Source organism: Taudactylus pleione, unplaced genomic scaffold, assembly GCF_031769625.1.
Source record: "Taudactylus pleione unplaced genomic scaffold, aTauple2 ptg000393l, whole genome shotgun sequence".
Classification (NCBI taxonomy): Eukaryota; Metazoa; Chordata; class Amphibia; order Anura; family Myobatrachidae; genus Taudactylus; species Taudactylus pleione.
In genome coordinates, this window is record NW_028284794.1 from 3844578 (window position 1) to 3870000 (window position 25423).

A 25423-nucleotide genomic window follows, 5' to 3' on the forward strand; every position below is an offset into this window, starting at 1 on the left:
AGCTCAAACTGATACCTATATCACTAGCACATAGTCATTAAATAACTCACATTCTTATCAGTTCTCATAATTATTATGCAAAAAATATCCAGTTTAGAGAATACATTACTTGAAGGCCAACTCTAAATGTCTGTAATGTAACAATACATTTAAAAGCAATGATCTTTTCTGGATCAATTTTGGATCACTACCATCACTTGTCTATTTTAACAATACATTTAGTACCAATTTGATTTTATGGATGACTTTTTCCATTCAAATGACCTATACTGTGATGCATAAAAATTCTAAACTAAAGGAAAAACCACCAGACATATCTTTTTGTTTTGTTACCAAGGATATAGACTTGTTTGCTTGACAACTACCTAATTCAAGGTTAGTATAAGCAGATGATCTATTTGCAATATAACCCACCAGAAAAATCTACTGAATCAGTTTTAACAAGAGACCTCGAGGCGCAATGGTAGCGCGTCTGACTCCAGATCAGAAGGTTGCGTGTTCAAATCACGTCGGGGTCAGTTATCATTTTGAAGATAAAATGCTCTATTCTGCCAAAAAAATTCTATACAAGAAACTAAATACCTTGATAGTTGTCTACTTTCAATAATGTGATTATAGCTCAAACTGATACCTATATCACTAGCATAGGGTCATTAAATATCTCACCGTCTTATCAGTTCTCATAATTATAATACTAAAAATATCCAGTTTAAATTAAACTTTACTTGAAGGCCAACTCTAAATGTCTGTAATGTAACAATACATTTAAAAGCAATAAGCTTTTCTGGATCAATTTTGGATCACTACCATCACTTGTCATTTTTAACAATACATTTAGTACCAATTTGATTTTTTGGATGACTTTTTCCATTCAAATGACCTATACTGTGAGGCATAAAAATTCTACACTAAAGGAAAAACCACCAGACATATCTTTTTGTTTTGTTACCAAGGATGTAGGCTTGTTTGCTTGACAACTACCTAATTCAAGGTTTAGTATAAGCAGATGAACTATTTGTAATATAAACCACCAGAGAATCTACCAAATCAGTTATAATAAGAGGCAACGGTAGCGCATCTCACTCAATATTAGAAGGTTGCGTGTTCAAATCACGTCGGGGTCAGTTATCATTTTGAAGATAAAATGCTCTTTTCTGCCCAAAAATACTATACTAGAAACTAATTACCAAGATTTTTATCTACTTCAATAATGTGATTATAGCTCAAACTGATACCTATATCACTAGCACATAGTCATTAAATAACTCACATTCTTATCAGTTCTCATAATTATAATACTAAAAATATCCAGTTTAGATTAAACTTTACTTGAAGGCCAACTCTAAATGTCTGTAATGTAACAATACATTTAAAAGCAATGATCTTTTCTTGATCAATTTTGGATCACTATCATCACTTGTCTATTTTAACAATACATTTAGTACCAATTTGATTATATGGATGACATTTTCCTTTCAAATGACCAATACTGTGATGCATAAAAATTCTAAACTAAAGGAAAAACCACCAGACATATCTTTTTGTTTTGTTACCAAGGATATAGACTTGTTTGCTTGACAACTACCTAATTCAAGGTTTAGTATAAGCAGATGATCTATTTACAATATAACCCACCAGAAAAATCTACAAAATCGGTTTTAAAAAGAGACCTCGTGGCGCAACGGTAGCGTGTATGACTCCAGATCAGAAGGTTGCGTGTTCAAATCACGTCGAGGTCAGTTATCATTTTGAAGATAAAATGCTCTATTCTGCCAAAAAAATTCTATACAAGAAACTAAATACCATGATTGTTGTCTACTTTCAATAATGTGATTATAGCTCAAATTGATACCTATATCACTAGCATAGGGTCATTAAATATCTCACCGTCTTATCAGTTCTCATAATTATAATACTAAAAATATCCAGTTTAGATTAAACTTTACTTGAAGGCCAACTCTAAATGTCTGTAATGTAACAATACATTTAAAAGCAATTAGCTTTTCTGGATCAATTTTGGATCACTACCATCACTTGTCATTTTTAACAATACATTTAGTACCAATTTGATTTTTTGGATGACTTTTTCCATTCAAATGACCTATACTGTGATGCATAAAAATTCTACACTAAAAGAAAAACCACCAGACATATCTTTTTGTTTTGTTACCAAGGATGTAGGCTTGTTTGCTTGACAACTACCTAATTCAAGGTTTAGTATAAGCAGATGAACTATTTGTAATATAAACCACCAGAGAATCTACCAAATCAGTTTTAATAAGAGGCAACGGTAGTGCATCTCACTCAATATTAGAAGGTTGCGTGTTCAAATCACGTCGGGGTCAGTTATAATTTTGAAGATAAAATGCTCTTTTCTGCCCAAAAATACTATACAAGAAAATAAATACCAAGATTGTTGTCTACTTTCAATAATGTGATTATAGCTCAAACTGATACCTATATCACTAGCATATAGTCATTAAATATCTCACCTTCTTATCATTTCTCTTAATTATAATACTAAAAATATCCAGTTTAGATTAAACTTTACTTGAAGGCCAACTCTAAATGTCTGTAATGTAAAAATACATTTAAAAGCAATTAGCTTTTCTGGATCAATTACGGATCACTGCCATCACTTGTCTTTTTTAAAAATACATTTAGTACCAATTATATTTTAAAGATTACTTTTTCCATTCACATGACCTGTACTATGATGCATAAAAACTCTACACTGAAGGAAAAACCAGAAAACATATCTTTTTGTTTTGTTACCAAGGATGTAGGCTTGTTTGCTTGACAACTACCTAATTCAAGGTTTAGTATAAGCAGATGAACTTTTTGTAATATAAACCACCAGAAAATCTACCGAATCAGTTTTAATAAGAGGCAACGGTAGCGCATCTGCCTCAAGTTTAGAAGGTTGTGTGTTCAAATCACATCAGGGTCAGTTATCATTTTGAAGATAAAATGCTCTATTCTGCCCAAAAATGCTATACTAGAAACTAATTACCAAGATTGTTATCTACTTTTAATAATGTGATTATACCTCAAACTGATACCTATATCACTAGCACATAGTCATTAAATAACTCACATTCTTATCAGTTCTCATAATTATTATGCAAAAAATATTCAGTTTAGAGAATACGTTACTTGAAGCCCAACTCTAAATGTCTGTAATGTAACAATACATTTAAAAGCAATGATCTTTTCTGGATCAATTTTGGATCACTACCATCACTTGTCTATTTTAACAATACATTTAGTACCAATTTGATTTTATGGATGACTTTTTCCATTCAAATGACCTATACTGTGATGCATAAAAATTCTAAACTAAAGGAAAAACCACCAGACATATCTTTTTGCTTTGTTACCAAGGATATATACTTGTTTGCTTGACAACTACCTAATTCAAGGTTTAGTATAAGCAGATGATCTATTTACAATATAACCCACCAGAAAAATCTACTGAATCAGTTTTAACAAGAGATCTTGTGGCGCAACGGTAGCGCGTCTGACTCCAGATCAGAAGGTTGCGTGTTCAAAGCACGTCGGGGTCAGTTATCATTTTGAAGATAAAATGCTCTATTCTGCCAAAAAAATTCTATACAAGAAACTAAATACCATGATTGTTGTCTACTTTCAATAATGTGATTATAGCTCAAACTGATACCTATATCACTAGCATAGGGTCATTAAATATCTCACCATCTTATCAGTTCTCATAATTATAATACTAAAAATATCCAGTTTAGATTAAACTTTACTTGAAGGCCAACTCTAAATGTCTGTAATGTAACAATACATTTAAAAGCAATTAGCTTTTCTGGATCAATTTTGGATCACTACCATCACTTGTCATTTTTAACAATACATTTAGTACCAATTAGATTTTTTGGATGACTTTTTCCATTCAAATGACCTATACTGTGATGCATAAAAATTCTACACTAAAAGAAAAACCACCAGACATATCTTTTTGTTTTGTTACCAAGGATGTAGGCTTGTTTGCTTGACAACTACCTAATTCAAGGTTTAGTATAAGCAGATGAACTATTTGTAATATAAACCACCAGAGAATCTACCAAATCAGTTATAATAAGAGGCAACGGTAGCGCATCTCACTCAATATTAGAAGGTTGCGTGTTCAAATCACGTCGGGGTCAGTTATCATTTTGAAGATAAAATGCTCTTTTCTGCCCAAAAATACTATACAAGAAAATAAATACCAAGATTGTTGTCTACTTTCAATAATGTGATTATAGCTCAAACTGATACCTATATCACTAGCATATAGTCATTAAATATCTCACATTCTTATCATTTCTCATAATTATAATACTAAAAATATCCAGTTTAGATTAAACTTTAGTTGAAGGCCAACTCTAAATGTCTGTAATGTAACAATACATTTAAAAGCAATTAGCTTTTCTGGATCATCTATGGATCACTGCCGTCACTTGTCTTTTTTAAAAATACATTTAGTACCAATTATATTTTAAAGATTACTTTTTCCAGTCACATGACCTATACTATGATGCATAAAAACTCTACACTGAAGGAAAAACCAGAAAACATATCTTTTTGTTTTGTTACCAAGGATGTAGGCTTGTTTGCGTGACAACTACCTAATTCAAGGTTTAGTATAAGCAGATGAACTATTTGTTATATAAACCATCAGAAAATCTACTGACTCGGTTTGAACAAGAGATCTCGTGGCGCAACGGTAGCGTGTCTGACTCCAGATCAGAAGGTTGCGTGTTCAAATCACGTCGGGGTCAGTTATCATTTTGAAGATAAAATGCTCTATTCTGCCCAAAAATGCTATACTAGAAACTAATTACCAAGATTGTTATCTACTTTCAATAATGTGATTATACCTCAAACTGATACCTATATCACTAGCACATAGTCATTAAATAACTTACATTCTTATCATTTCTCATAATTATTATACAAAAAAAATCCAGTTTAGAGAATACGTTACTTGAAGGCCAACTCTAAATGTCTGTAATGTAACAATACATTTAAAAGCAATTAGCTTTTCTGGATCAATTTTGGATCACTACCATCACTTGTCTATTTTACCAATACATTTAGTACCAATTTGATTTTATGGATGACTTTTTCCATTCAAATGACCTATACTGTGAGGCATAAAAATTCTACACTAAAGGAAAAACCACCAGACATATCTTTTTGTTTTGTTACCAAGGATGTAGGCTTGTTTGCTTGACAACTACCTAATTCAAGGTTTAGTATAAGCAGATGAACTATTTGTAATATAAACCACCAGAGAATCTACCGAATCAGTTTTAATAAGAGGCAACGGTAGCGCATCTCACTCAAGATAAGAAGGTTGCGTGTTCAAATCTCGTCGAGGTCAGTTATCATTTTGAAGATAAAATGCTCTTTTCTGCCCTAAAATACTATACTAGAAACTAATTACCAAGATTTTTATCTACTTCAATAATGTGATTATAGCTCAAACTGATACCTATATCACTAGCACATAGTCATTAAATAACTCACATTCTTATCAGTTCTCATAATTATTATGCAAAAAATATCCAGTTTAGAGAATACATTACTTGAAGGCCAACTCTAAATGTCTGTAATGTAACAATACATTTAAAAGCAATGATCTTTTCTGGATCAATTTTGGATCACTACCATCACTTGTCTATTTTAACAATACATTTAGTACCAATTTGATTTTATGGATGACTTTTTCCATTCAAATGACCTATACTGTGATGCATAAAAATTCTAAACTAAAGGAAAAACCACCAGACATATCTTTTTGTTTTGTTACCAAGGATATAGACTTGTTTGCTTGACAACTACCTAATTCAAGGTTAGTATAAGCAGATGATCTATTTGCAATATAACCCACCAGAAAAATCTACTGAATCAGTTTTAACAAGAGACCTCGAGGCGCAATGGTAGCGCGTCTGACTCCAGATCAGAAGGTTGCGTGTTCAAATCACGTCGGGGTCAGTTATCATTTTGAAGATAAAATGCTCTATTCTGCCAAAAAAATTCTATACAAGAAACTAAATACCTTGATAGTTGTCTACTTTCAATAATGTGATTATAGCTCAAACTGATACCTATATCACTAGCATAGGGTCATTAAATATCTCACCGTCTTATCAGTTCTCATAATTATAATACTAAAAATATCCAGTTTAAATTAAACTTTACTTGAAGGCCAACTCTAAATGTCTGTAATGTAACAATACATTTAAAAGCAATAAGCTTTTCTGGATCAATTTTGGATCACTACCATCACTTGTCATTTTTAACAATACATTTAGTACCAATTTGATTTTTTGGATGACTTTTTCCATTCAAATGACCTATACTGTGAGGCATAAAAATTCTACACTAAAGGAAAAACCACCAGACATATCTTTTTGTTTTGTTACCAAGGATGTAGGCTTGTTTGCTTGACAACTACCTAATTCAAGGTTTAGTATAAGCAGATGAACTATTTGTAATATAAACCACCAGAGAATCTACCAAATCAGTTATAATAAGAGGCAACGGTAGCGCATCTCACTCAATATTAGAAGGTTGCGTGTTCAAATCACGTCGGGGTCAGTTATCATTTTGAAGATAAAATGCTCTTTTCTGCCCAAAAATACTATACTAGAAACTAATTACCAAGATTGTTATCTACTTCAATAATGTGACTATACCTCAAACTGATACCTATATCACTAGCACATAGTCATTAAATAACTCACATTCTTATCAGTTCTCATAATTATAATACTAAAAATATCCAGTTTAGATTAAACTTTACTTGAAGGCCAACTCTAAATGCCTGTAATGTAACAATACATTTAAAAGCAATGATCTTTTCTTGATCAATTTTGGATCACTACCATCACTTGTCTATTTTAACAATACATTTAGTACCAATTTGATTATATGGATGACATTTTCCTTTCAAATGACCAATAATGTGATGCATAAAAATTCTAAACTAAAGGAAAAACCACCAGACATATCTTTTTGTTTTGTTACCAAGGATATAGACTTGTTTGCTTGACAACTACCTAATTCAAGGTTTAGTATAAGCAGATGATCTATTTACAATATAACCCACCAGAAAAATCTACAGAATCGGTTTTAAAAAGAGACCTCGTGGCGCAATGGTAGCGTGTATGACTCCAGATCAGAAGGTTGCGTGTTCAAATCAAGTCAGGGTCAGTTATCATTTTGAAGATAAAATGCTCTATTCTGCCAAAAAAATTCTATACAAGAAACTAAATACCATGATTGTTGTCTACTTTCAATAATGTGATTATAGCTCAAATTGATACCTATATCACTAGCATAGGGTCATTAAATATCTCACCGTCTTATCAGTTCTCATAATTATAATACTAAAAATATCCAGTTTAGATTAAACTTTACTTGAAGGCCAACTCTAAATGTCTGTAATGTAACAATACATTTAAAAGCAATTAGCTTTTCTGGATCAATTTTGGATCACTACCATCACTTGTCATTTTTAACAATACATTTAGTACCAATTTGATTTTTTGGATGACTTTTTCCATTCAAATGACCTATACTGTGATGCATAAAAATTCTACACTAAAAGAAAAACCACCAGACATATCTTTTTGTTTTGTTACCAAGGATGTAGGCTTGTTTGCTTGACAACTACCTAATTCAAGGTTTAGTATAAGCAGATGAACTATTTGTAATATAAACCACCAGAGAATCTACCAAATAAGTTTTAATAAGAGGCAACGGTAGTGCATCTCACTCAATATTAGAAGGTTGCGTGTTCAAATCACGTCGGGGTCAGTTATCATTTTGAAGATAAAATGCTCTTTTCTGCCCAAAAATACTATACAAGAAAATAAATACCAAGATTGTTGTCTACTTTCAATAATGTGATTATAGCTCAAACTGATACCTATATCACTAGCATATAGTCATTAAATATCTCATCTTCTTATAATTTCTCTTAATTATAATACTAAAAATATCCAGTTTAGATTAAACTTTACTTGAAGGCCAACTCTAAATGTCTGTAATGTAAAAATACATTTAAAAGCAATTAGCTTTTCTGGATCAATTACGGATCACTGCCATCACTTGTTTTTTTTAAAAATACATTTAGTACCAATTATATTTTAAAGATTACTTTTTCCATTCACATGACCTGTACTATGATGCATAAAAACTCTACACTGAAGGAAAAACCAGAAAACATATCTTTTTGTTTTGTTACCAAGGATGTAGGCTTGTTTGCTTGACAACTACCTAATTCAAGGTTTAGTATAAGCAGATGAACTTTTTGTAATATAAACCACCAGAAAATCTACCGAATCAGTTTTAATAAGAGGCAACGGTAGCGCATCTGACTCAAGTTTAGAAGGTTGTGTGTTCAAATCACATCAGGGTCAGTTATCATTTTGAAGATAAAATGCTCTATTCTGCCCAAAAATGCTATACTAGAAACTAATTACCAAGATTGTTATCTACTTTTAATAATGTGATTATACCTCAAACTGATACCTATATCACTAGCACATAGTCATTAAATAACTCACAATCTTATCAGTTCTCATAATTATTATGCAAAAAATATTCAGTTTAGAGAATACGTTACTTGAAGGCCAACTCTAAATGTCTGTAATGTAACAATACATTTAAAAGCAATGATCTTTTCTGGATCAATTTTGGATCACTACCATCACTTGTCTATTTTAACAATACATTTAGTACCAATTTGATTTTATGGATGACTTTTTCCATTCAAATGACCTATACTGTGATGCATAAAAATTCTAAACTAAAGGAAAAACCACCAGACATATCTTTTTGCTTTGTTACCAAGGATATATACTTGTTTGCTTGACAACTACCTAATTCAAGGTTTAGTATAAGCAGATGATCTATTTACAATATAACCCACCAGAAAAACCTACTGAATCAGTTTTAACAAGAGATCTCGTGGCGCAACGGTAGCGTGTCTGACTCCAGATCAGAAGTTTGCGTGTTCAAATCACGTCGGGGTCAGTTATCATTTTGAAGATAAAATGCTCTATTCTGCCAAAAAAATTCTATACAAGAAACTAAATACCATGATTGTTGTCTACTTTCAATAATGTGATTATAGCTCAAACTGATACCTATATCACTAGCATAGGGTCATTAAATATCTCACCATCTTATCAGTTCTCATAATTATAATACTAAAAATATCCAGTTTAGATTAAACTTTACTTGAAGGCCAACTCTAAATGTCTGTAATGTAACAATACATTTAAAAGCAATTAGCTTTTCTGGATCAATTTTGGATCACTACCATCACTTGTCATTTTTAACAATACATTTAGTACCAATTAGATTTTTTGGATGACTTTTTCCATTCAAATGACCTATACTGTGATGCATAAAATTTCTACACTAAAAGAAAAACCACCAGACATATCTTTTTGTTTTGTTACCAAGGATGTAGGCTTGTTTGCTTGACAACTACCTAATTCAAGGTTTAGTATAAGCAGATGAACTATTTGTAATATAAACCACCAGAGAATCTACCAAATCAGTTATAATAAGAGGCAACGGTAGCGCATCTCACTCAATATTAGAAGGTTGCGTGTTCAAATCACGTCGGGGTCAGTTATCATTTTGAAGATAAAATGCTCTTTTCTGCCCAAATATACTATACAAGAAAATAAATACCAAGATTGTTGTCTACTTTCAATAATGTGATTATAGCTCAAACTGATACCTATATCACTAGCATATAGTCATTAAATATCTCACATTCTTATCATTTCTCATAATTATAATGCTAAAAATATCCAGTTTAGATTAAACTTTACTTGAAGGCCAACTCTAAATGTCTGTAATGTAACAATACATTTAAAAGCAATTAGCTTTTCTGGATCATCTATGGATCACTGCCGTCACTTGTCTTTTTTAAAAATACATTTAGTACCAATTATATTTTAAAGATTACTTTTTCCAGTCACATGACCTATACTATGATGCATAAAAACTCTACACTGAAGGAAAAACCAGAAAACATATATTTTTGTTTTGTTACCAAGGATATAGGCTTGTTTGCGTGACAACTACCTAATTCAAGGTTTAGTATAAGCAGATGAACTATTTGTTATATAAACCATCAGAAAATCTACTTACTCGGTTTGAACAAGAGATCTCGTGGCGCAACGGTAGCGTGTCTGACTCCAGATCAGACGGTTGCGTGTTCAAATCACGTCGGGGTCAGTTATCATTTTGAAGATAAAATGCTGTATTCTGCCAAAAAAATTCTATACAAGAAACTAAATACCTTGATTGTTGTCTACTTTCAATAATGTGATTATAGCTCAAACTGATACCTTTATCACTAGCATAGGGTCATTAAATATCTCACCGTCTTATCAGTTCTCATAATTATAATACTAAAAATATCCAGTTTAGATTAAACTTTACTTGAAGGCCAACTCTAAATGTCTGTAATGTAACAATACATTTAAAATCAATTAGCTTTTCTGGATCAATTTTGGATCACTACCATCACTTGTCATTTTTAACAATATATTTAGTACCAATTAGATTTTTTGGATGACTTTTTCCATTCAAATGACCTATACTGTGATGCATAAAAATTCTACACTAAAAGAAAAACCACCAGACATATCTTTTTGTTTTGTTACCAAGGATGTAGGCTTGTTTGCTTGACAACTACCTAATTCAAGGTTTAGTATAAGCAGATGAACTATTTGTAATATAAACCACCAGAGAATCTACCAAATCAGTTATAATAAGAGGCAACGGTAGCGCATCTCACTCAATATTAGAAGATTGCGTGTTCAAATCACGTCGGGGTCAGTTATCATTTTGAAGATAAAATGCTCTTTTCTGCCCAAAAATACTATACAAGAAAATAAATACCAAGATTGTTGTCTACTTTCAATAATGTGATTATAGCTCAAACTGATACCTATATCACTAGCATATAGTCATTAAATATCTCACCTTCTTATCATTTCTCATAATTATAATACTAAAAATTTCCAGTTTAGATTAAACTTTACTTGAAGGCCAACTCTAAATGTCTGTAATGTAACAATACATTTAAAAGCAATTAGCTTTTCTGGATCATCTATGGATCACTGCCGTCACTTGTCTTTTTTAAAAATACATTTAGTACCAATTATATTTTAAAGATTACTTTTTCCAGTCACATGACCTATACTATGATGCATAAAAACTCTACACTGAAGGAAAAACCAGAAAACATATCTTTTTGTTTTGTTACCAAGGATGTAGGCTTGTTTGCTTGACAACTACCTGATTCATTGTTTAGTATAAGCAGATGAACTTTTTGTAATATAAACCACCAGAAAATCTACTGAATCAGTTTTAATAAGAGGCAACGGTAGAGCATCTGACTCAAGTTTAGAAGGTTGTGTGTTCAAATCACATCAGGGTCAGTTATCATTTTGAAGATAAAATGCTCTATTCTGCCCAAAAATGCTATACTAGAAACTAATTACCAAGATTGTTATCTACTTTCAATAATGTGATTATACCTCAAACTGATACCTATATCACTAGCACATAGTCATTAAATAACTTACATTCTAATCATTTCTCATAATTATTATACAAAAAAAATCCAGTTTAGAGAATACGTTACTTGAAGGCCAACTCTAAATGTCTGTAATGTAACAATACATTTAACAGCAATTAGCTTTTCTGGATCAATTTTGGATCACTACCATCACTTGTCTATTTTACCAATACATTTAGTACCAATTTGATTTTATGGATGACTTTTTCCATTCAAATGACCTATACTGTGAGGCATAAAAATTCTACACTAAAGGAAAAACCACCAGACATATCTTTTTGTTTTGTTACCAAGGATGTAGGCTTGTTTGCGTGACAACTACCTAATTCAAGGTTTAGTATAAGCAGATGAACTATTTGTTATATTAACCATCAGAAAATCTACTGATTCGGTTTTAACAAGAGATCTCGTGGCGCAACGGTAGAGCGTCTGACTCCAGATCAGAAGGTTGTCTTTTCAAATCACGTCGCGTTCAGTTAACATTTTGAAGATAAAATGCTCTATTCTGCCAAAAAAATACTATACAAGAAACTAAATAGCATGATTGTTGTCTACTTTCAATAATGTGATTATAGCTCAAACTGATACCTATATCACTAGCATACGGTCATTAAATATCTCACCGTCTTATCAGTTCTCATAATTATAATACTAAAAATATCCAGTTTAGATTAAACTTTACTTGAAGGCCAACTCTAAATGTCTGTAATGTAACAATACATTTAAAAGCAATTAGCTTTTCTGGATCAATTTTGGATCACTACCATCACTTGTCATTTTTAACAATACATTTAGTACCAATTTGATTTTTTGGATGAATTTTTCCATTCAAATGACCTATACTGTGATGCATAAAAACTCTACACTGAAGGAAAAACCAGAAAACATATCTTTTTGTTTTGTTACCAAGGATGTAGGCTTGTTTGCGTGACAACTACCTAATTCAAGGTTTAGTATAAGCAGATGAACTATATGTTATATAAACCATCAGAAAATCTACTGACTCGGTTTGAACAAGAGATCTCGTGGCGCAACGGTAGCATGTCTGACTCCAGATCAGAAGGTTGCGTGTTCAAATCACGTCGGGGTCAGTTATCATTTTGAAGATAAAATGCTCTATTCTGCCAAAAAAATTCTATACAAGAAACTAAATACCTTGATTGTTGTCTACTTTCAATAATGTGATTATAGCTCAAACTGATACCTTTATCACTAGCAAAGGGTCATTAAATATCTCACCGTCTTATCACTTCTCATAATTATAATACTAAAAATATCCAGTTTAGATTAAACTTTACTTGAAGGCCAACTCTAAATGTCTGTAATGTAACAATACATTTAAAAGCAATGATCTTTTCTGGATCAATTTTGGATCACTACCATCACTTGTCTATTTTAACAATACATTTAGTACCAATTTGATTTTATGAATGACTTTTTCCATTCAAATGACCTATACTGTGATGCATAAAAATTCTAAACTAAAGGAAAAACCACCAGACATATCTTTTTGTTTTGTTACCAAGGATGTAGGCTTGTTTGCTTGACAACTACCTAATTCAAGGTTTAGTATAAGCAGATGAACTATTTGTAATTTAAACCACCAGAGAATCTACCAAATCAGTTATAATAAGAGGCAACGGTAGCGCATCTCACTCAATATTAGAAGGTTGCGTGTTCAAATCACGTCGGGGTCAGTTATCATTTTGAAGATAAAATGCTCTTTTCTGCCCAAAAATACTATACAAGAAAATAAATACCAAGATTGTTGTCTACTTTCAATAATGTGATTATAGCTCAAACTGATACCTATATCACTAGCATATAGTCATTAAATATCTCACCTTCTTATCATTTCTCATAATTATAATACTAAAAATATCCAGTTTAGATTAAACTTTACTTGAAGGCCAACTCTAAATGTCTGTAATGTAACAATGCATTTAAAAGCAATTAGCTTTTCTGGATCAATTATGGATCACTGCCTTCAATTGTCTTTTTTAAAAATACATTTAGTACCAATTATATTTTAAAGATTACTTTTTCCATTCACATGACCTATACTATGATGCATAAAAACTCTACACTGAAGGAAAAAACAGAAAACATATCTTTTTGTTTTGTTACCAAGGATATAGACTTGTTTGCTTGACAACTACCTAATTCAAGGTTTAGTATAAGCAGATGAAGTTTTTGTAATATAAACCACCAGAAAATCTACTGAATCAGTTTTAATAAGAGGCAACGGTAGCGCATCTGACTCAAGTTTAGAAGGTTGTGTGTTCAAATCACATCAGGGTCAGTTATCATTTTGAAGATGAAATGCTCTATTCTGCCCAAAAATGCTATACTAGAAACTAATTACCAAGATTGTTATCTACTTTCAATAATGTGATTATACCTCAAACTGATACCTATATCACTAGCACATAGTCATTAAATAACTTACATTCTTATCATTTCTCATAATTATTATACAAAAAAAATCAAGTTTGGAGAATACGTTACTTGAAGGCCAACTTTAAAAGTCTGTAATGTAACAATACATTTAAAAGCAATTAGCTTTTCTGGATCAATTTTGGATCACTACCATCACTTATCTATTTTAACAATATATTTAGTACCAATTTGATTTTATGGATGACTTTTTCCATTCAAATGACCTATACTGTGAGGCATAAAAATTCTACACTAAAGGAAAAACCACCAGACATATCTTTTTGTTTTGTTACCAAGGATGTAGGCTTGTTTGCTTGACAACTACCTAATTCAAGGTTTAGTATAAGCAGATGAACTATTTGTAATATAAACCACCAGAGAATCTACCGAATCAGTTTTAATAAGAGGCAACGGTAGCGCATCTCACTCAAGATAAGAAGGTTGCGTGTTCAAATCTCGTCGGCGTCAGTTATCATTTTGAAGATAAAATGCTCTTTTCTGCCCTAAAATACTATACTAGAAACTAATTACCAAGATTGTTATCTACTTTCAATAATGTGATTATACCTCAAACTGATACCTATATCACTAGCACATAGTCATTAAATAACTCACATTCTTATCAGTTCTCATAATTATTATGCAAAAAATATCCAGTTTAGAGAATACATTACTTGAAGGCCAACTCTAAATGTCTGTAATGTAACAATACATTTAAAAGCAATGATCTTTTCTGGATCAATTTTGGATCACTACCATCACTTGTCTATTTTAACAATACATTTAGTACCAATTTGATTTTATGGATGACTTTTTCCATTCAAATGACCTATACTGTGATGCATAAAAATTCTAAACTAAAGGAAAAACCACCAGACATATCTTTTTGTTTTGTTACCAAGGATATAGACTTGTTTGCTTGACAACTACCTAATTCAAGGTTTAGTATAAGCAGATGATCTATTTGCAATATAACCCACCAGAAAAATCTACTGAATCAGTTTTAACAAGAGACCTCGAGGCGCAATGGTAGCGAGTCTGACTCCAGATCAGAAGGTTGCGTGTTCAAATCACGTCGAGGTCAGTTATCATTTTGATGATAAAATGCTCTTTTCTGCCCAAACATACTATACAAGAAAATAAATACCAAGATTGTTGTCTACTTTCAATAATGTGATTATAGCTCAAACTGATACCTATATCACTAGCATATAGTCATTAAATATCTCACCTTCTTATCATTTCTCTTAATTATAATACTAAAAATATCCAGTTTAGATTAAACTTTACTTGAAGGCCAACTCTAAATGTCTGTAATGTAAAAATACATTTAAAAGCAATTAGCTTTTCTGGATCAATTACGGATCACTGCCATCACTTGTCTTTTTTAAAAATACATTTAGTACCAATTATATTTTAAAGATTACTTTTTCCATTCACATGACCTGTACTATGATGCATAAAAACTCTACACTGAAGGAAAAACCAGAAAACATATCTTTTTGTTTTGTTACCAAGGATGTAGGCTTGTTTGCTTGACAACTACCTAATTCAAGGTTTAGTATAAGCAGATGAACTTTTTGTAATATAAACCACCAGAAAATCTACCGAATCAGTTTTAATAAGAGGCAACGGTAGCGCATCTGCCTCAAGTTTAGAAGGTTGTGTGTTCAAATCACATCAGGGTCAGTTATCATTTTGAAGATAAAATGCTCTATTCTGCCCAAAAATGCTATACTAGAAACTAATTACCAAGATTGTTATCTACTTTTAATAATGTGATTAAACCTCAAACTGATACCTATATCACTAGCACATAGTCATTAAATAACTCACATTCTTATCAGTTCTCATAATTATTATGCAAAAAATATTCAGTTTAGAGAATACGTTACTTGAAGCCCAACTCTAAATGTCTGTAATGTAACAATACATTTAAAAGCAATCATCTTTTCTGGATCAATTTTGGATCACTACCATCACTTGTCTATTTTAACAATACATTTAGTACCAATTTGATTTTATGGATGACTTTTTCCATTCAAATGACCTATACTGTGATGCATAAAAATTCTAAACTAAAGGAAAAACCACCAGACATATCTTTTTGCTTTGTTACCAAGGATATAGACTTGTTTGCTTGACAACTACCTAATTCAAGGTTTAGTATAAGCAGATGATCTATTTACAGTATAACCCACCAGAAAAATCTACTGAATCAGTTTTAACAAGAGATCTCGTGGCGCAACGGTAGCACGTCTGACTCCAGATCAGAAGGTTGCGTGTTCAAATCACGTCGGGGTCAGTTATCATTTTGAAGATAAAATGCTCTATTCTGCCAAAAAAATTCTATACAAGAAACTAAATACCATGATTGTTGTCTACTTTCAATAATGTGATTATAGCTCAAACTGATACCTATATCACTAGCATAGGGTCATTAAATATCTCACCATCTTATCAGTTCTCATAATTATAATACTAAAAATATCCAGTTTAGATTAAACTTTACTTGAAGGCCAACTCTAAATGTCTGTAATGTAACAATACATTTAAAAGCAATTAGCTTTTCTGGATCAATTTTGGATCACTACCATCACTTGTCATTTTTAACAATACATTTAGTACCAATTAGATTTTTTGGATGACTTTTTCCATTCAAATGACCTATACTGTGATGCATAAAAATTCTACACTAAAAGAAAAACCACCAGACATATCTTTTTGTTTTGTTATCAAGGATGTAGGCTTGATTGCTTGACAACTACCTAATTCAAGGTTTAGTATAAGCAGATGAACTATTTGTAATATAAACCACCAGAGAATCTACCAAATCAGTTATAATAAGAGGCAATGGTAGCGCATCTCACTCAATATTAGAAGGTTGCGTGTTCAAATCACGTCGGGGTCAGTTATCATTTTGAAGATAAAATGCTCTTTTCTGCCCAAAAATACTATACAAGAAAATAAATACCAAGATTGTTGTCTACTTTCAATAATGTGATTATAGCTCAAACTGATACCTATATCACTAGCATATAGTCATTAAATATCTCACATTCTTATCATTTCTCATAATTATAATACTAAAAATATCCAGTTTAGATTAAACTTTACTTGAAGGCCAACTCTAAATGTCTGTAATGTAACAATACATTTAAAAGCAATTAGCTTTTCTGGATCATCTATGGATCACTGCCGTCACTTGTCTTTTTTAAAAATACATTTAGTACCAATTATATTTTAAAGATTACTTTTTCCAGTCACATGACCTATACTATGATGCATAAAAACTCTACACTGAAGGAAAAACCAGAAAACATATCTTTTTGTTTTGTTACCAAGGATGTAGGCTTGTTTGCGTGACAACTACCTAATTCAAGGTTTAGTATAAGCAGATGAACTATTTGTTATATAAACCATCAGAAAATCTACTGACTCAGTTTGAACAAGAGATCTCGTGGCGCAATGGTAGCGCGTCTGACTCCAGATCAGAAGGTTGCGTGTTCAAATCACGTCAGGGTCAGTTATCATTTTGAAGATAAAATGCTCTATTCTGCCAAAAAAATTCAATACAAGAAACTAAATACCATGATTGTTGTCTACTTTCAATAATGTGATTATAGCTCAAACTGATACCTATATCACTAGCATAGGGTCATTAAATATCTCACCGTCTTATCAGTTCTCATAATTATAATACTAAAAATATCCAGTTTAGATTAAACTTTACTTGAAGGCCAACTCTAAATGTCTGTAATGTAACAATACATTTAAAAGCAATTAGCTTTTCTGGATCAATTTTGGATCACTACCATCACTTGTCATTTTTAACAATACATTTAGTACCAATTTGATTTTTTGGATGACTTTTTCCATTCAAATGACCTATACTGTGATGCATAAAAATTCTACACTAAAAGAAAAACCACCAGACATATCTTTTTGTTTTGTTACCAAGGATGTAGGCTTGTTTGCTTGACAACTACCTAATTCAAGGTTTAGTATAAGCAGATGAACTATTTGTAATATAAACCACCAGAGAATCTACCAAATAAGTTTTAATAAGAGGCAACGGTAGTGCATCTCACTCAATATTAGAAGGTTGCGTGTTCAAATCACGTCGGGGTCAGTTATCATTTTGAAGATAAAATGCTCTTTTCTGCCCAAAAATACTATACAAGAAAATAAATACCAAGATTGTTGTCTACTTTCAATAATGTGATTATAGCTCAAACTGATACCTATATCACTAGCATATAGTCATTAAATATCTCATCTTCTTATAATTTCTCTTAATTATAATACTAAAAATATCCAGTTTAGATTAAACTTTACTTGAAGGCCAACTCTAAATGTCTGTAATGTAAAAATACATTTAAAAGCAATTAGCTTTTCTGGATCAATTACGGATCACTGCCATCACTTGTTTTTTTTAAAAATACATTTAGTACCAATTATATTTTAAAGATTACTTTTTCCATTCACATGACCTGTACTATGATGCATAAAAACTCTACACTGAAGGAAAAACCAGAAAACATATCTTTTTGTTTTGTTACCAAGGATGTAGGCTTGTTTGCTTGACAACTACCTAATTCAAGGTTTAGTATAAGCAGATGAACTTTTTGTAATATAAACCACCAGAAAATCTACCGAATCAGTTTTAATAAGAGGCAACGGTAGCGCATCTGACTCAAGTTTAGAAGGTTGTGTGTTCAAATCACATCAGGGTCAGTTATCATTTTGAAGATAAAATGCTCTATTCTGCCCAAAAATGCTATACTAGAAACTAATTACCAAGATTGTTATCTACTTTTAATAATGTGATTATACCTCAAACTGATACCTATATCACTAGCACATAGTCATTAAATAACTCACAATCTTATCAGTTCTCATAATTATTATGCAAAAAATATTCAGTTTAGAGAATACGTTACTTGAAGGCCAACTCTAAATGTCTGTAATGTAACAATACATTTAAAAGCAATGATCTTTTCTGGATCAATTTTGGATCACTACCATCACTTGTCTATTTTAACAATACATTTAGTACCAATTTGATTTTATGGATGACTTTTTCCATTCAAATGACCTATACTGTGATGCATAAAAATTCTAAACTAAAGGAAAAACCACCAGACATATCTTTTTGCTTTGTTACCAAGGATATATACTTGTTTGCTTGACAACTACCTAATTCAAGGTTTAGTATAAGCAGATGATCTATTTACAATATAACCCACCAGAAAAACCTACTGAATCAGTTTTAACAAGAGATCTCGTGGCGCAACGGTAGCGTGTCTGACTCCAGATCAGAAGTTTGCGTGTTCAAATCACGTCGGGGTCAGTTATCATTTTGAAGATAAAATGCTCTATTCTGCCAAAAAAATTCTATACAAGAAACTAAATACCATGATTGTTGTCTACTTTCAATAATGTGATTATAGCTCAAACTGATACCTATATCACTAGCATAGGGTCATTAAATATCTCACCATCTTATCAGTTCTCATAATTATAATACTAAAAATATCCAGTTTAGATTAAACTTTACTTGAAGGCCAACTCTAAATGTCTGTAATGTAACAATACATTTAAAAGCAATTAGCTTTTCTGGATCAATTTTGGATCACTACCATCACTTGTCATTTTTAACAATACATTTAGTACCAATTAGATTTTTTGGATGACTTTTTCCATTCAAATGACCTATACTGTGATGCATAAAATTTCTACACTAAAAGAAAAACCACCAGACATATCTTTTTGTTTTGTTACCAAGGATGTAGGCTTGTTTGCTTGACAACTACCTAATTCAAGGTTTAGTATAAGCAGATGAACTATTTGTAATATAAACCACCAGAGAATCTACCAAATCAGTTATAATAAGAGGCAACGGTAGCGCATCTCACTCAATATTAGAAGGTTGCGTGTTCAAATCACGTCGGGGTCAGTTATCATTTTGAAGATAAAATGCTCTTTTCTGCCCAAATATACTATACAAGAAAATAAATACCAAGATTGTTGTCTACTTTCAATAATGTGATTATAGCTCAAACTGATACCTATATCACTAGCATATAGTCATTAAATATCTCACATTCTTATCATTTCTCATAATTATAATGCTAAAAATATCCAGTTTAGATTAAACTTTACTTGAAGGCCAACTCTAAATGTCTGTAATGTAACAATACATTTAAAAGCAATTAGCTTTTCTGGATCATCTATGGATCACTGCCGTCACTTGTCTTTTTTAAAAATACATTTAGTACCAATTATATTTTAAAGATTACTTTTTCCAGTCACATGACCTATACTATGATGCATAAAAACTCTACACTGAAGGAAAAACCAGAAAACATATATTTTTGTTTTGTTACCAAGGATGTAGGCTTGTTTGCTTGACAACTACCTGATTCATTGTTTAGTATAAGCAGATGAACTTTTTGTAATATAAACCACCAGAAAATCTACTGAATCAGTTTTAATAAGAGGCAACGGTAGAGCATCTGACTCAAGTTTAGAAGGTTGTGTGTTCAAATCACATCAGGGTCAGTTATCATTTTGAAGATAAAATGCTCTATTCTGCCCAAAAATGCTATACTAGAAACTAATTACCAAGATTGTTATCTACTTTCAATAATGTGATTATACCTCAAACTGATACCTATATCACTAGCACATAGTCATTAAATAACTTACATTCTAATCATTTCTCATAATTATTATACAAAAAAAATCCAGTTTAGAGAATACGTTACTTGAAGGCCAACTCTAAATGTCTGTAATGTAACAATACATTTAACAGCAATTAGCTTTTCTGGATCAATTTTGGATCACTACCATCACTTGTCTATTTTACCAATACATTTAGTACCAATTTGATTTTATGGATGACTTTTTCCATTCAAATGACCTATACTGTGAGGCATAAAAATTCTACACTAAAGGAAAAACCACCAGACATATCTTTTTGTTTTGTTACCAAGGATGTAGGCTTGTTTGCGTGACAACTACCTAATTCAAGGTTTAGTATAAGCAGATGAACTATTTGTTATATTAACCATCAGAAAATCTACTGATTCGGTTTTAACAAGAGATCTCGTGGCGCAACGGTAGAGCGTCTGACTCCAGATCAGAAGGTTGTGTTTTCAAATCACGTCGCGTTCAGTTAACATTTTGAAGATAAAATGCTCTATTCTGCCAAAAAAATACTATACAAGAAACTAAATAGCATGATTGTTGTCTACTTTCAATAATGTGATTATAGCTCAAACTGATACCTATATCACTAGCATACGGTCATTAAATATCTCACCGTCTTATCAGTTCTCATAATTATAATACTAAAAATATCCAGTTTAGATTAAACTTTACTTGAAGGCCAACTCTAAATGTCTGTAATGTAACAATACATTTAAAAGCAATTAGCTTTTCTGGATCAATTTTGGATCACTACCATCACTTGTCATTTTTAACAATACATTTAGTACCAATTTGATTTTTTGGATGAATTTTTCCATTCAAATGACCTATACTGTGATGCATAAAAACTCTACACTGAAGGAAAAACCAGAAAACATATCTTTTTGTTTTGTTACCAAGGATGTAGGCTTGTTTGCGTGACAACTACCTAATTCAAGGTTTAGTATAAGCAGATGAACTATATGTTATATAAACCATCAGAAAATCTACTGACTCGGTTTGAACAAGAGATCTCGTGGCGCAACGGTAGCATGTCTGACTCCAGATCAGAAGGTTGCGTGTTCAAATCACGTCGGGGTCAGTTATCATTTTGAAGATAAAATGCTCTATTCTGCCAAAAAAATTCTATACAAGAAACTAAATACCTTGATTGTTGTCTACTTTCAATAATGTGATTATAGCTCAAACTGATACCTTTATCACTAGCAAAGGGTCATTAAATATCTCACCGTCTTATCACTTCTCATAATTATAATACTAAAAATATCCAGTTTAGATTAAACTTTACTTGAAGGCCAACTCTAAATGTCTGTAATGTAACAATACATTTAAAAGCAATGATCTTTTCTGGATCAATTTTGGATCACTACCATCACTTGTCTATTTTAACAATACATTTAGTACCAATTTGATTTTATGAATGACTTTTTCCATTCAAATGACCTATACTGTGATGCATAAAAATTCTAAACTAAAGGAAAAACCACCAGACATATCTTTTTGTTTTGTTACCAAGGATGTAGGCTTGTTTGCTTGACAACTACCTAATTCAAGGTTTAGTATAAGCAGATGAACTATTTGTAATTTAAACCACCAGAGAATCTACCAAATCAGTTATAATAAGAGGCAACGGTAGCGCATCTCACTCAATATTAGAAGGTTGCGTGTTCAAATCACGTCGGGGTCAGTTATCATTTTGAAGATAAAATGCTCTTTTCTGCCCAAAAATACTATACAAGAAAATAAATACCAAGATTGTTGTCCACTTTCAATAATGTGATTATAGCTCAAACTGATACCTATATCACTAGCATATAGTCATTAAATATCTCACCTTCTTATCATTTCTCATAATTATAATACTAAAAATATCCAGTTTAGATTAAACTTTACTTGAAGGCCAACTCTAAATGTCTGTAATGTAACAATGCATTTAAAAGCAATTAGCTTTTCTGGATCAATTATGGATCACTGCCTTCAATTGTCTTTTTTAAAAATACATTTAGTACCAATTATATTTTAAAGATTACTTTTTCCATTCACATGACCTATACTATGATGCATAAAAACTCTACACTGAAGGAAAAAACAGAAAACATATCTTTTTGTTTTGTTACCAAGGATATAGACTTGTTTGCTTGACAACTACCTAATTCAAGGTTTAGTATAAGCAGATGAAGTTTTTGTAATATAAACCACCAGAAAATCTACTGAATCAGTTTTAATAAGAGGCAACGGTAGCGCATCTGACTCAAGTTTAGAAGGTTGTGTGTTCAAATCACATCAGGGTCAGTTATCATTTTGAAGATGAAATGCTCTATTCTGCCCAAAAATGCTATACTAGAAACTAATTACCAAGATTGTTATCTACTTTCAATAATGTGATTATACCTCAAACTGATACCTATATCACTAGCACATAGTCATTAAATAACTTACATTCTTATCATTTCTCATAATTATTATACAAAAAAAATCAAGTTTAGAGAATACGTTACTTGAAGGCCAACTTTAAAAGTCTGTAATGTAACAATACATTTAAAAGCAATTAGCTTTTCTGGATCAATTTTGGATCACTACCATCACTTGTCTATTTTAACAATATATTTAGTACCAATTTGATTTTATGGATGACTTTTTCCATTCAAATGACCTATACTGTGAGGCATAAAAATTCTACACTAAAGGAAAAACCACCAGACATATCTTTTTGTTTTGTTACCAAGGATGTAGGCTTGTTTGCTTGACAACTACCTAATTCAAGGTTTAGTATAAGCAGATGAACTATTTGTAATATAAACCACCAGAGAATCTACCGAATCAGTTTTAATAAGAGGCAACGGTAGCGCATCTCACTCAAGATAAGAAGGTTGCGTGTTCAAATCTCGTCGGCGTCAGTTATCATTTTGAAGATAAAATGCTCTTTTCTGCCCTAAAATACTATACTAGAAACTAATTACCAAGATTGTTATCTACTTTCAATAATGTGATTATACCTCAAACTGATACCTATATCACTAGCACATAGTCATTAAATAACTCACATTCTTATCAGTTCTCATAATTATTATGCAAAAAATATCCAGTTTAGAGAATACATTACTTGAAGGCCAACTCTAAATGTCTGTAATGTAACAATACATTTAAAAGCAATGATCTTTTCTGGATCAATTTTGGATCACTACCATCACTTGTCTATTTTAACAATACATTTAGTACCAATTTGATTTTATGGATGACTTTTTCCATTCAAATGACCTATACTGTGATGCATAAAAATTCTAAACTAAAGGAAAAACCACCAGACATATCTTTTTGTTTTGTTACCAAGGATATAGACTTGTTTGCTTGACAACTACCTAATTCAAGGTTTAGTATAAGCAGATGATTTATTTGCAATATAACCCACCAGAAAAATCTACTGAATCAGTTTTAACAAGAGACCTCGAGGCGCAATGGTAGCGAGTCTGACTCCAGATCAGAAGGTTGCGTGTTCAAATCACGTCGAGGTCAGTTATCATTTTGATGATAAAATGCTCTTTTCTGCCCAAACATACTATACAAGAAAATAAATACCAAGATTGTTGTCTACTTTCAATAATGTGATTATAGCTCAAACTGATACCTATATCACTAGCATATAGTCATTAAATATCTCACCTTCTTATCATTTCTCTTAATTATAATACTAAAAATATCCAGTTTAGATTAAACTTTACTTGAAGGCCAACTCTAAATGTCTGTAATGTAAAAATACATTTAAAAGCAATTAGCTTTTCTGGATCAATTACGGATCACTGCCATCACTTGTCTTTTTTAAAAATACATTTAGTACCAATTATATTTTAAAGATTACTTTTTCCATTCACTTGACCTGTACTATGATGCATAAAAACTCTACACTGAAGGAAAAACCAGAAAACATATCTTTTTGTTTTGTTACCAAGGATGTAGGCTTGTTTGCTTGACAACTACCTAATTCAAGGTTTAGTATAAGCAGATGAACTTTTTGTAATATAAACCACCAGAAAATCTACCGAATCAGTTTTAATAAGAGGCAACGGTAGCGCATCTGCCTCAAGTTTAGAAGGTTGTGTGTTCAAATCACATCAGGGTCAGTTATCATTTTGAAGATAAAATGCTCTATTCTGCCCAAAAATGCTATACTAGAAACTAATTACCAAGATTGTTATCTACTTTTAATAATGTGATTAAACCTCAAACTGATACCTATATCACTAGCACATAGTCATTAAATAACTCACATTCTTATCAGTTCTCATAATTATTATGCAAAAAATATTCAGTTTAGAGAATACGTTACTTGAAGCCCAACTCTAAATGTCTGTAATGTAACAATACATTTAAAAGCAATCATCTTTTCTGGATCAATTTTGGATCACTACCATCACTTGTCTATTTTAACAATACATTTAGTACCAATTTGATTTTATGGATGACTTTTTCCATTCAAATGACCTATACTGTGATGCATAAAAATTCTAAACTAAAGGAAAAACCACCAGACATATCTTTTTGCTTTGTTACCAAGGATATAGACTTGTTTGCTTGACAACTACCTAATTCAAGGTTTAGTATAAGCAGATGATCTATTTACAGTATAACCCACCAGAAAAATCTACT

The 25423-nt window shown here is 31.5% G+C and overlaps 14 non-coding genes across 14 annotated transcripts; all 14 read left to right on the forward strand.

The window, feature by feature from the left end:
• Positions 1-446: 446 nt before the first annotated feature.
• TRNAW-CCA (transfer RNA tryptophan (anticodon CCA)) lies at positions 447-518 on the forward strand. The gene has a single exon. It is a non-coding gene; the product is annotated as a tRNA-Trp (tRNA).
• Positions 519-1667: 1149 nt separating this feature from the next.
• TRNAW-CCA (transfer RNA tryptophan (anticodon CCA)) lies at positions 1668-1739 on the forward strand. The gene has a single exon. It is a non-coding gene; the product is annotated as a tRNA-Trp (tRNA).
• A 1755-nt stretch (positions 1740-3494) lies between these two features.
• On the forward strand, positions 3495-3566 carry TRNAW-CCA (transfer RNA tryptophan (anticodon CCA)). The gene has a single exon. It is a non-coding gene; the product is annotated as a tRNA-Trp (tRNA).
• Positions 3567-4715: 1149 nt separating this feature from the next.
• Positions 4716-4787, forward strand: TRNAW-CCA (transfer RNA tryptophan (anticodon CCA)). The gene has a single exon. It is a non-coding gene; the product is annotated as a tRNA-Trp (tRNA).
• Positions 4788-5934: 1147 nt separating this feature from the next.
• On the forward strand, positions 5935-6006 carry TRNAW-CCA (transfer RNA tryptophan (anticodon CCA)). The gene has a single exon. It is a non-coding gene; the product is annotated as a tRNA-Trp (tRNA).
• Positions 6007-8982: 2976 nt separating this feature from the next.
• TRNAW-CCA (transfer RNA tryptophan (anticodon CCA)) lies at positions 8983-9054 on the forward strand. Its single transcript has one exon. It is a non-coding gene; the product is annotated as a tRNA-Trp (tRNA).
• A 1149-nt stretch (positions 9055-10203) lies between these two features.
• Positions 10204-10275, forward strand: TRNAW-CCA (transfer RNA tryptophan (anticodon CCA)). The gene has a single exon. It is a non-coding gene; the product is annotated as a tRNA-Trp (tRNA).
• A 2370-nt stretch (positions 10276-12645) lies between these two features.
• Positions 12646-12717, forward strand: TRNAW-CCA (transfer RNA tryptophan (anticodon CCA)). The gene has a single exon. It is a non-coding gene; the product is annotated as a tRNA-Trp (tRNA).
• Positions 12718-15077: 2360 nt separating this feature from the next.
• On the forward strand, positions 15078-15149 carry TRNAW-CCA (transfer RNA tryptophan (anticodon CCA)). The gene has a single exon. It is a non-coding gene; the product is annotated as a tRNA-Trp (tRNA).
• Positions 15150-16298: 1149 nt separating this feature from the next.
• On the forward strand, positions 16299-16370 carry TRNAW-CCA (transfer RNA tryptophan (anticodon CCA)). Its single transcript has one exon. It is a non-coding gene; the product is annotated as a tRNA-Trp (tRNA).
• A 1149-nt stretch (positions 16371-17519) lies between these two features.
• Positions 17520-17591, forward strand: TRNAW-CCA (transfer RNA tryptophan (anticodon CCA)). The gene has a single exon. It is a non-coding gene; the product is annotated as a tRNA-Trp (tRNA).
• A 1755-nt stretch (positions 17592-19346) lies between these two features.
• On the forward strand, positions 19347-19418 carry TRNAW-CCA (transfer RNA tryptophan (anticodon CCA)). Its single transcript has one exon. It is a non-coding gene; the product is annotated as a tRNA-Trp (tRNA).
• A 2370-nt stretch (positions 19419-21788) lies between these two features.
• On the forward strand, positions 21789-21860 carry TRNAW-CCA (transfer RNA tryptophan (anticodon CCA)). The gene has a single exon. It is a non-coding gene; the product is annotated as a tRNA-Trp (tRNA).
• Positions 21861-24220: 2360 nt separating this feature from the next.
• On the forward strand, positions 24221-24292 carry TRNAW-CCA (transfer RNA tryptophan (anticodon CCA)). Its single transcript has one exon. It is a non-coding gene; the product is annotated as a tRNA-Trp (tRNA).
• The last annotated feature ends 1131 nt before the right edge of the window (positions 24293-25423 follow it).